The sequence below is a fragment of the Peromyscus leucopus genome, chromosome 1 (genome assembly GCF_004664715.2).
Source record: "Peromyscus leucopus breed LL Stock chromosome 1, UCI_PerLeu_2.1, whole genome shotgun sequence".
NCBI classification, from domain to species: Eukaryota; Metazoa; Chordata; class Mammalia; order Rodentia; family Cricetidae; genus Peromyscus; species Peromyscus leucopus.
Genome location: NC_051063.1, coordinates 177651468 through 177663892, shown reverse-complemented (window position 1 = coordinate 177663892; position 12425 = coordinate 177651468). Strand labels below are relative to the sequence as shown.

General features: G+C 39.9%; 1 pseudogene; it reads left to right on the top strand.

The window, feature by feature from the left end:
* The first annotated feature begins 3412 nt into the window (after positions 1-3412).
* On the top strand, positions 3413-3516 carry LOC114687073 (annotated as a pseudogene).
* Positions 3517-12425: the final 8909 nt, after the last annotated feature.

Sequence of the window (12425 nt, the reverse complement as noted above, 5' to 3'; positions counted from 1 at the left end):
CTGGCACTGACAAGGCTAAACCAACAGAGCCCCTGGTTAAAGCCAAAACTTACAGAGTTTTGGTGATATTGAATTTTGAATGTATCAGCTGTTTCCTGAAGTAAATTTCTTGTGTGTTATTATAGCTTTCCCCTCTGATTCTTTCCCCAAGAATTTCTAACAGTGGGATTGATCATTTATTGGGCACAATTTCCCCTATACATTTGAGGTATTTGGATAACATCCCCAGCTGTGTATAGAAACAGTCATGTTGGTAAATTGCAAAAACTCTGGGTTTGGTGTCTCAGGTTTTGGCACCAAAATGTTAGTAAATTGATGGCTGAAACTGCAAGGAGACAGTTCAACCCTGGAGAGCAAGGTATCCCAGAGACCTCATGCTACTCAGAACAAGAGCTCTGCCCTGAAGGTGTCCCAGACACCTAGAGCTATTTGTCTCAGCCCTGGCAGCTGGGACTGCAAAGAAATAGCCCAACCCTGGAAAGGAAATTTTTCTGACTTCTCAGGAGACAAAGGCCTGGAACTGCTTCAGCAGGAAAGGGTATCCTGAGTGTTCCTAAAAGTCAAAGTATACCTGGTGTGATGGGGGATAGTCTCCCCGCAGGATATATCTATCCTGCTCCTCTCCTGGAGTCTCTACAGCTGAGCTTTGCTCAGACTCCACTTAAGGGGGCTTGCTAGCAGAGCTCTGCTTCTCCTGCCTAAGATGTTTCTTCTTTTGCTTCACTCTACAAAAAGGGGAAAGCCCTGCAGAAATGTAGCATCTCCCCAGGCTCCTAAGAAAAGTGTTACTTACAGTTCTCTCTGTCCACTGAGGGATGTCTTAGCAAAGATCTTCTGTTCAGCTCCTCCTTGCCCTGCTCTTTCAGCCCTCTCTCTCTCTTGTTTTGTCCACTGGGGGACATCTCAGCAAGGATCTTCTCTATGCCAGTGAATGAAGATTTTCACACCCAAAAAACTCTTTTGAGGAAAAGGTTTATTTGGGAAGGAGGAGTCCAGGATAGTAGCTGCCTCTTCATGGGTGGAGAGAACAGCCTTCCTTTCCTGACTGACTAGACAGGGAGGTTTTTTTTTTACAGGAAGTCCAGGGGTTGGAGTCAACTCCTGACCCAGAATTCTACTATCCTGCCCTGTGATTGGTTGGTTTCACAAGTCAGTTGTACAAGGCAGATAAGACTTTGAACTGAGCTAAACTATGTTTCTATCACTGGCCTTATCTGAGCCATCCTTCCCTAGTTCTGGGCTCCAGGGTCAGGGTGGGTTTCTTTATAGCCAGCCCCTTTTCCCTACAAGTCACACAGTCAATATGTGTTTCCCACAATAAGGTCTTTGTTCCTTTCTCCAATATAAACTTAGACATCTGCCCTCTTGCAGTTATCTTCATTGGCAGACATTTGGTTAGTGTTAAGTGTCCAGGCAAAAGTATCTCATCTAAGACATTTGCAGAAACCCATGTACAGAGCATTCCATCATGTCTGAATTTGTTGACTCACAACCTTTGGATAGATAGGGAGCAATTGTGCCCTGGGCTCACCCAATCTGCAGATAGGAAAGTGCTGCCTTGTGCTAACCTCGAACTAACACATTCTTAGCTCCTGTTACTTTCAACTTGGTATACAAATCAGCTTGTTATCTAACCACAGTTAGGAATGCAGTATTATGCACTGATTCCCCCTTTTCCCTTCTTAGACTTCCCTAATTGATGTAAGATTTCTCTCCCTCTCATTTGACCCCATTCCCTTTAAGAGTTCACTGAGTGTACATATCACCAATTCTTTGAGTCATAAAGAGATCCTGATTGCTGATTGGATGTGTATAAAACTGGAAAATTAAAGGAGAACTAAGGTAGAACAAAGAGAGAACTGCAGAAAGGGATACAGAGAACCGGGCAAGAGAGAAGTGAAGTATGAGCACTGAAAAGAGTCTGTACAGGTAGAGCAGACTTAGGACAATGAAGAGAATGGACTGGTAGATCTCAGTGTGCATAGATTGTTTTGATTTCCCTCAGATTAGATTCCCAGCTGCTTGTTCGATTCTTTCACTGACCCTGGGAGAGAGTTATTTGGGTCTGGACCCCAAAAGCTCTTGCTAGACTAATGCTTAAAAAGGAAGTGAAAATCATTTACAGCAAAGATTTAAGAAACCAAAGAAAACACCTGAAAACGACAACATAAACTGAGATGAGACCCCCCTCCTCCCACCCTACAATGCTCTTTTCACAGATGGGCAAATTTAATGATATGGAAATGACTAATTTACCCCAGGGAATTTACAGTGCAATTGTATCCAACTTCAATTGCATTCCCTTTTTGGATATGTTTTAAGTTTATTTTACTGTGATTTTTGAGTGTTTTACTTCCATGAAGATCTTTGCACCTCAAGTATTCCGTGTGTCTCTTGAAGCTAGGAGAGAACACTGGATTCCTTAGAACTGCACTTACAAATGGATTAAAGTAATATATGGGTGACAAGAAAGGGACCTGGGTGCCCCGGAAGTGCAACAAGTACTCCTAACCACTGAGCGACATTGTAACTCTCCCATTTTATGGTCTGCTTATAAATAAGAAATATGGTTTTCCACAAAATCTATGGAATCCTGACATCTCACAGATCTAATCTCTTATTTCCTATCACAAACAATATTTGTGTCTTAGTTTTTCTATTCCTTTGAAGAGACATCATGACCATGACAACTCTTAGAAAACATTTAATGGGGTAGCTCACTTACATTTCAGAGGTTGAGTAACTATTTTCATGGTGGGAAACAAAGTAACATACAGGCAAATGTGGTGCTGAAGCTAAGAGTCCTTGTATCTTGATCCAAAGGCAATAGTGAATGGACTGAGTCATTGGAAATGGCTTAAGCATATATAAGACTTCAGAGCCCACCCCACAGTGAAACACTTCCTCCAACAAGGTCACACATACTCAAACAAAGCCACATCTGCTAATATTGCCACTTCCTTTGGGGGCCATTTTCATTCTAATGGAAAAAATTTGGTATATCAGATGAATTCAAAATGTTTTGTGGAATATTACTTTAACTATGTGAAGATGAGTTACATTTGTTTATGTTGCAGAATATTACTTTACATATGTAAATGTGTGTTGAATTTGTTTATGCTGCATTTGTTTAAATATCTACAGATGTGTTTATTTGTTTTTCCTTGCCTCCCTAGGGCACCTCATTGGTCCAACAAAAAGCCAAACAGCCAGTAGCTAGGCAGGAGAGGTATAGGTGGGGTGGTGGGAAGAAAGAATAAATAGGAGGAGGAGTCTAGAAAGAAAATTAGAGTGGAGAGAATGAGGAAGAAAGAGAGGCAGGTACCCAGGACCAGACAGAGAGACAAGCAGGTCAAGCAGGACATACAGATGGAAAGAAAGGTAAAAATACCGAGACAAAATGTAGATAAGAAGCTTTGCACAGTGGCAGTATCGTAGCCAATGAGGTTTATCCGAGGCGCGATTATTGCTAATTGAAAATGTAGATAAAAGAAACAGGTTAATTTTAATTATAAGAGCCAGTGAGACACTCATAGGTAAAGTCCAGCATTCATAAATAATAATGAGTATCCATGTCGTGATTTGGTAGCTGAAGGGTGGACCCAAAGATAGCATGATATAAAAAAATATGATAAACTATTGTTACTGGAATTATTCTGTACTGTTATTTTCCATTATTTCCACAATTTTGTGCAATATCAAAATAATAAGCCAGATCAAATTTTTATCAACAAGCAATTAAAATTATATATATATATATATATATATATATATACATATATATAATATTACATAGATATATAATTTTATATGTATTATATAACCATATATATACACATATATATACATATATATACGTGTATATATATGTATATGTATGGCTAGTGTTTCCTATAATTAATAATAAAGACATTTTGTAAAGTCATGTGGAAACTTACTATTGTAGAAACTCCATAAGTAAATAAGATAATTTAAATTTCATTATGCTATATAGAAGAGATAATGCTCCAAGTAGAAATTTTAAGTAAATTGGTTGCAACAACTCTGGGTTTGGTCCTGGGTTTCAGCACCAACAATGTAAGTAAATTTGTTGCAACAACACTGGGGAAAGGTGTCCTCACTACCTGGAGAGTCAGGCAACACCTTGAGATGCTTAGGACAGCTCTGACAGCTAGAACTGCAAGGGGACAGTTCAGCCATGGAGGTCAAGGTATTCTAGACACCTCAAGCTGCTCAGAAAAACAGCTCTGCCCTAAAGGTGTCCCAGACACCTGGAGCTGTTTAGTGCAGCTCTGATGGCTGGAACTGCAAGGAAGCAGCCCAACCCTGGAAGGGAATTTTTTCTGACTCTTCTGGAAAGTCAGGTCTAGAACTGCTTCACCAGGGAAGGGTATTGTGACTGTTCTGAAAGTCAAGGTATACCTACCTGGTGTGATACAGGATGGTATCCCCACAGGATATAGCAATCATCCTCCTCTCCTGAAGAGCCACTATAGCTGAACCTTTCTCAGCCCCCACCTAAGGGGGCTTCCTATCAGAGCTCTGCTTCTCCAGCCTAAGATGTTGCATCTTTTGCTTCACTCTGCAAAAAGGGGAAACCCATGCAGAAATGTAGCAATCCTTTCCAGCTCTGGATAAAAGTGCTACCTTTTCAGCTCTCTCTTGCTCTGTCCATTGAGGGCCCTCTCAGGAAAAATCTTCTATTAATGCTCCACCTTGCTCTGCTCTTTCAACTCTCTCTTGTTTTGTCCACTGTGGGACTTCTCAGCAAGGATCTTCCCTATGCCAGTGAATGAAGATCTTCACACCCTAAAATCTTTTGAGAAAGAGATTCATTTGGGAAGGAGGAGTCCAGGAGAGTAGCTACCTCTAACAGGGTGAAGAGAACAGCCTTTTTTAATGGACTAGACAGGGTGGTTTACACAGGATGTCTTGGGGGTGTAGTCAACTAGGGTTTGACTTGGGGCCCAAGGTTCTACTATCCTGCTCTGTGATTGGTTGCTTTCACAAGTCAGTTGGCCAGGAGCAGAAATGGCTCTGATCTGACTGAGCCAAACTGTGTTGCTTTCTGCCCTGATCTGAGACATCTTTTTCTACTTCTGGGCTCCATGTTCAGGGTGGTTATCTTTAGCCAGCTCTTTTTCCCTACAGAAATCATATGCTACCAAGTAAAATTTCAAGTACCAGGAATTAGTTACATCTTTTGAGTAGTTGGTCAAAGGGGTCCCACAGAACCCCCCAACAATAAAGGCTAATGTCAGTGTTATTGATTACCTTCCACAACCTGATAGTAAGACCTTATCATGAAGACAGAAGTTAACTTATATCATTGAATATGGAGAAAGGGATCTGGTATGCAACAGGAAGCTTCATTCAGGCTTATTATCATTAATAGTGCTGGAAGGTACAGTGCACACTGCAGGAGAAGAAAATCAATCATCAGTATGACACATCTACAAAAGTGAGCTATCTTCAAGATATACTGGTGCAATGATGGCACAAACATTCTGGGAGAAATCAACAACTATTTAATTGAATTTAAATCCAACTCCATTAGATCAAACCCATAACTAACACTGATAATGAGGCCAAGAACCTGATTCCACATAGGTCATAGACTTATGGCAAAAATCAATTACTATTATTCTTTGAATTGAGCATGGCAGTAAAATGAATCCTGATTACATATTGCTATGCCCAAAATTGAGTACATTGCTCAAGTGTCATCAGAAATGCTATTTTGGATCCTGCCACTGACTTCCCTTCTGGACCAGAGGTGAGTATCCGGGCCCAGTCCAGACCAAATCCCTGGGCATCAGCCACTCTGGGGAAGATGTGCCCAACTTGGCTCCTGGTTCTAGCCACCAGGCAGGTCCCCTTCTAGCTCCACCAGGAAGGATACCCTCCTCCAAGCCCCCTGGCAGCCCCTGCAATCTCCATACCCTGCCCCAACGCCCATCTGCCCAAGACCCCAGCCACTTCCTGGGACTTAGAGACTGTCCCCCAGCTCCCTTCTGGACAAGAGCACACATCCTACCGTGAACTTCCTGTCTGGACAAAAGTTCCCATCCTGCCCCAGACTTCCCATCCAGATAAGAGCTTCCATCGTGCCCCGGAGTTCCCATTTGGACAAGAAAGCTCCCATCTGGATAGGAGAGAGAGACTTCCTGAATCTCTCAGCTCTGTGTGAAGCAAGTGTGCTGATAAGACCAAGAATGAACTACAAGGAGATGGGCAGACATCAAGAGAGAAGTACATACAACAAAATGAAGAGCAATACGGCATCACCAGAACCTAGCCTGCCTCCAACATCTAGACCTAAACATCAAAAATTGGAAGAAGAAGAAGAAGAAAACAGCCTTATGAATAACATCATGAAGAAGTTAGAAGCTTGTGTAGAGGAAAAGACAAAAAATGGGAAGAACACTGTAAACAACTAGAGGAAAGGGCAACCAAATTAGAAGAAAACAATAAAACCCTGGAAAAAACAATAAAGTACTGGAAGAAAACAATAAAGTACTGAAAGAAAATAATGAAAAAGCAATGAAACAAATGAAGAAAACAGTCCAAGACCTGAAAAGGGAAATATAAAAAAAAATAAAGAAGACACAAAAAAGGGAATGCCGGAAATAGAAAATCTGAGTAAAAGATCAGGAACTTCAGATGCAAGTATACCCAACAGAATTCAAGAGATGGAGGAGAGGATCTCTGGCATTGAAGATACAGTAGAAGAAATAGTTTCATCAGTCAAAGAAAACACTAAAGCCAACAAAGTCATGAACCAAAATGTGCAAGAAATTTGGGACACCATGAAAAGACCAAACCTATGAATTATAGGGATAGAAGAAGGTGAAGAATACCACCAACTCAAAGGCACAGAAAATATATTCAAAAAAATCATAGAAGAAAACTTTCCCAACTTAAAGAAGGAAATGCCTATGAAGATACAAGAAGCCTATAGAACACCAAACAGACTAGACCCCCCAAAAAAGTCCCCTTGACACATAATAATTAAACAACTAAATGTACAGAATAAAGAAAGAATATTAAGAGCAGCAAAGGAAAAAAGGCCAAGTGACCTATAAAGGCAAACCCATCAGAATAACACCTGATTTCTCAATGGAGAATTTGAAAGCCAGAAGGACCTGGACAGATGTAATGCAGACACTACGAGACCATGGATGTCAGCCCAGACTAATATACCCAGCAAAACTTTCAATCATCATAGACGGAATGAACAAGACATTCCAAGACAAAGCCAGATTTAAACAATACCTATCCACAAACCCAGCCCTACAGAAAGCACTAGAAGGAAAATTCCAACCAAAGGATGTCAGATACACCCTGGAAAACACAGGCATTAGATTAAGCCACAGCAGTAAACCCCAAAGAAGAGAAGTACACACACATACTACCACCAAAAATAACAGGGATGAACAATTACTAGTCATTAATATCCCTTAATATCAACAGACTTAATTCACCTATAAAAAGACATAGGCTTACAGAATGGATACAAAAGCAGGACCCATCTTTCTGCTGCATACAAAAAACACATCTCAAATTCAAAGACAGACACTACCTAAGAATAAAAGGCTGGGAAAAGAATTTCCAATCAAATGTCTTAAGAAACAAGGAAGTGTAGCCATCCTGATATCCAACAAAAGAGACTTCAAACTAAAATCAATCAAAAGAGATCAAGAAGGGCATTACATACTCATCACAGGAAAGATCCACCAAGATGAAGTTTCAGTTCTGAACATTTATGCCCCAAACACAAGGGCACCCACATATGTAAAAGAAACATTACTAAAGCTTAAACCACATATAAAACCACACACATTAATAGTGGGAGATCTCAACACCCCACTTTCACCACAAGACAGATCTCCCAAATCGAAACTTAACAGAGAAATAAAGGACTTACCTGATGTCATGACCCAATTGGACCTAATAGATATCTACAGAACATTCCATCCTAACAAAAAAAAATATACCTTCTTCTCAGCACCCCATGGAACTTTCTCTAAAATTGGAACCACATACTTGGCCACAAAGCAAATCTCAACAGATACAAAACAATTGGAATAACCTTCTGTGTTCTATCAGAACACCATTGTTTAAAGTTAGGTTTCAACAAAAACAAAAACTACAGAAAACCTACAATCTCATGGAAACTGAATAATGCTCAACTGAATCACCCATGGGTTAAGGAAGAAATAAAGAAAGAAATTAAAGACTTCCTAGAGATCAACGAAAATGAAGATATCACAAACCCAAACTTATGGGACACTATGAAAGCAGTGCTAAGAGAGAAATTCATAGCACTAAATGCCCACATACGGAAGTTGGAGAAATCACACTAGTGACTTAACAGCACACCTGAAAGCTCTAGAACAAGATGAAGCAAAGACTCCCAGGAAGAATAGATGCCAGGAAATTATCAAAGTGAGAGGTGAAATTAATAAATTAGAAACTAAGAGAATAATACAAGTCCCTGAAAAAAGAAATTGAAGAAGATGTCAGAAAGTGGAAAGATCTCCCCTGCTCATGGATAGTCAGGACCAACATAGTAAAAATGGCAATTTTACCAAAAGCAATCTACAGATTCAATGCAATCCCCATCAAAATAACAACACAATTCTTCACAGACCTGGAAAGAATAATACTCAACCTCATATGGAAAAACAAAAAACCCAGGATAGCCAAAAGAATCCTGTACAATAAAACAACCTCTGGAGGCATGACAATCCCTGACTTCAAGCTCTACTATAGAGCTACAGTAATAAAAACAGCTTGGTATTGGCATAAAAACCGACATGTGGACCAATGGAATAAAACTGAAGACCCTGACATTAACCCATACACCTATGAACATATAATTTTTGACAAAGGAGCCAAAAGTGTACTATGGAAAAAAGAAAGCTTCTTCAACCAATGGTGCTGGCATAAATGGATATCAAGGTGTGGAAGGCTGCAAATAGGTCCATATCTGTCACTGTGCACAAAACTTAAGTCTAAGTAGATCAAGGACCTCAACATAAATCCAGCTACTCTGAACCTGCTAGAAGACAAAGTAGGAAGTAGTCTTGAATATATTGGCATAGGAGATCACCTCCTAAATATAACACCAGTAGCACAGACACTGAGAGAAACAATCAATCAATGGGACCTCTTGAAACTGAGAAGCTTTTGTAGAGCAAAGGATACAGTCAACAAGGCAAAGTGACAGCCTACAGAATGGGAAAAGATCTTCACCAACCCCACATCTGACAGAGGACTGATATCCAGAATATATAAGGAACTCAAGAAATTAGACATCAAAACGACCAACAGTCCAATTGAGAAATGGGCTTTAGAACAAAACAGAGAATTCTCAACAGCGGAAACTCAAATAGCTGAAAGACATTTAAGGAATTGCTCAACATCCCTAATCATCAGGGAAATGCAAATCAAAACAACTCTGAGATACCTTATGCCTGTCAGAATGGCTAAGATCTAAAACACTGAAGACACGTTATGCTGGAGAGGATATGGAACTAGGGGAACTCTCCTCCGCTGCTGGTGGGAATGCAAGCTTGTATAACTACTTTGGAAACAAATATGGCACTTTTTTAGAAAATTGGGAATCAATCTCCCCCAAGATCCAGATATACCACTCTTGGGCATCTTCCCAAGGAATGCTCAATCTTACCACAAGAGCACTTACTCAGCTATGTTTATATCAGCATTGTTTGTAATAGCCAAAACCTGGAAACAACCTAGATGCCCTTCAACTGAAGAATGGATAAATAAATTGTGGCACATATACACAATGGAATACTACTCAGCAGAGAAAAACAATGACATCATGAGGTTTGCAGGCAAATGAATGGATCTAGAAAAAATCATCCTGAGTGAGGTAACCCAGACTCAGAAAGACAAATATGGTAAGTACTCACTCATAGGAGGATACTAGATATGGAACAAGGATGACTGGACTGCTACTCACATCACCATTGAGGCTACTTGGAAAACAAGGCCCCAAGAAAGACACGGAGATCACCCAATAATGGAGAAATGGATTAATCTACATGAACAGTCTGGACATGAGTGGGAGCAATGAACGGCGAGGGTCGAGGGAAAGAGAGCGGGAGATACCAGCTGGATCAAGAAAAGAGAGGGAGAACAAGGAATAAGAGACCATGGTAAATGAAGACCGCATGAGAAAAGGAAGAAACAAAGTGCTAAAAAGGCCCACAGAAATCCACAAAGATACCCCCACAAAAGACTGCTGACAATGGTCGAGAGACAGCCGGGACTGACCTACTCAGGTGATGGGATGGCCAAACACCCTAATAGTTGTGCCAGAAACTCCATCCAAGGACTGAGGAATCTGGATGCAGACATCCACAGCTAGGCCCCGGGTAGATCCCTGGGAGTCTAATTAGTGAGAATGAGGAGGGTTTATATGAGTGAGAATTGTTGAAACCAAGGTTGGATAAAGCACAGGGACAAATAGCCAAATGAATGGAAACACATGAACTATGAACCAAAGGCTGAGGGGCCCCCATCTGTATCAGGCCCTCTGAATAGGTGAGATAGTCGATTGGCTTGATCTGTTTGGGAGGCATCTAGGTAGTGTTACCGGGTCCTGGGCTCATTGCATTAGTTGGCTGTTTGAAACCTGGGACTTATGCAGGGATGCTTGGCTCAATCTGGGAGGAGGGGACTGAACCTGCCTGGACTGAGTCTATCAGGTCGATCTCAGTCTTCGGGGGAGATCTTGATCTGGAAGAGGTGGGAATGGGGAGTGTGCTGGAGGGAATGGGAGGGGGGCAGGAAGGGGGACAACTAGGGAATCTGTGGTTGTTATGTAGAATGAATAGTATTTTAAAATAAAAAAGAAATGTCCTTTTGTTTGCAATAGATGGTAATTAACACAGACACTCACAACTGCACAATGTGTGCTCAGTGAGAGACTTGGAAGACTCATTCCAAATCTGAATGTTTTCATAAATGCCTTCTACCCATGGCTCTGAAGTCTATGAAGAACAGGAGATGGATCAATATTAGGAGCCAGAAATGTAGGATGATTTCAAGGAAACAGAGAATTCCAGACAAAAGAGGGTTTGTACATGTGTACACACATAGAAACCAGACAAATTTCCAGCATAGTAAAAGGGAGGTGGACACAAGTTCTAACTCCTAACCAAGAAGCTATGAGCAATTGCTACCTTTTATGAAAGGGAAAGTCAGTTTTCTCCAACAAAGTATCACTGCAGGTATCAACAATATTCTAGTGTAGCCCTCATACACAAGTGTTTATTTAATGGGGTGGGGTGGAGGCTTTTATTTAATTTTGGATTTTGTTTTTTTGTTTGTATTTTTATTTGTGCTTATCTTTTTATAAAAAGGGGATAAAATTGAATGGGTAGGAAAGATGGTATGATTTGGAATGTGTTGGGGTATGGTAAAAATTATGATCCAATATATTACATGAAAAAAAAAATAAAATATATGAAAAGATATTTAAAAGTATAAAAGAGTCAGAAGAAAAATATGATCTGTGTAAAACTATGCTATATTGAAAATTGGGCAGTGTCTCTGACAAAAAAGTTCACAAAAGAAGAAATTAAAATGTCTAAGAATTATCTTTTAAATTGGTAAACATTTTTAAAATTAAGAAAATGAAAATTAAAACTACTTTGAGAGATTTCATCTTACTCCAGTGAGAATGGATATTATCAAGAAAACAACCACCAACAAATGCTGGTGAGAATAAATGATGGGGAAGGTGTGGGGAAAGGGGAAACCCTCATTCATTCTTAGTAAGACTGTAAACTCTGGAAATCAATGTGGAAAATTGATCATATGCCCAGATACACTACTCCTTGGCATATGTCAAAAGAACTTGATATCCTAACCACAATCTCTTCCTTAGCCATGTTCATTACTTCTCTATTCACAATAGCTAAGAAATGAAAACTACTTAAATCTCCTTCAACAACTGAAGAAAAAATGAAAATGTGATACATACATGTAGTTCTACTCAGCTGTGGAGAAAAATGAAGTCATGAAATTTTTCAGATAACTGGGTGAAACTAAAAAGTATTATAATGAGAGAGGTAACCCACACATGAAATACAAATGCTAAATGTTCCTCCTTTGTGCTTCCTGTCTACGCATTTGTGGATATGCATTCATAACCTGGAATAACTACAGAACTAAGAAAGAAAAACTGGAGCAATTAATGAAAAAGCTTGAGATACTGAAATAGCATGCAGGTGCTACAAAGGGAGAAATAGAAGAAATTCATAGCTTTAAATAATATGGGTACAGAGAGAATACAGAGTGACAGAGAGGAAGGAGCTATAAATACTACCAAGGATGTTTGGAGAGACACAGGGAAGTTTATTATTTCATATTTATCTAAAATAATATAT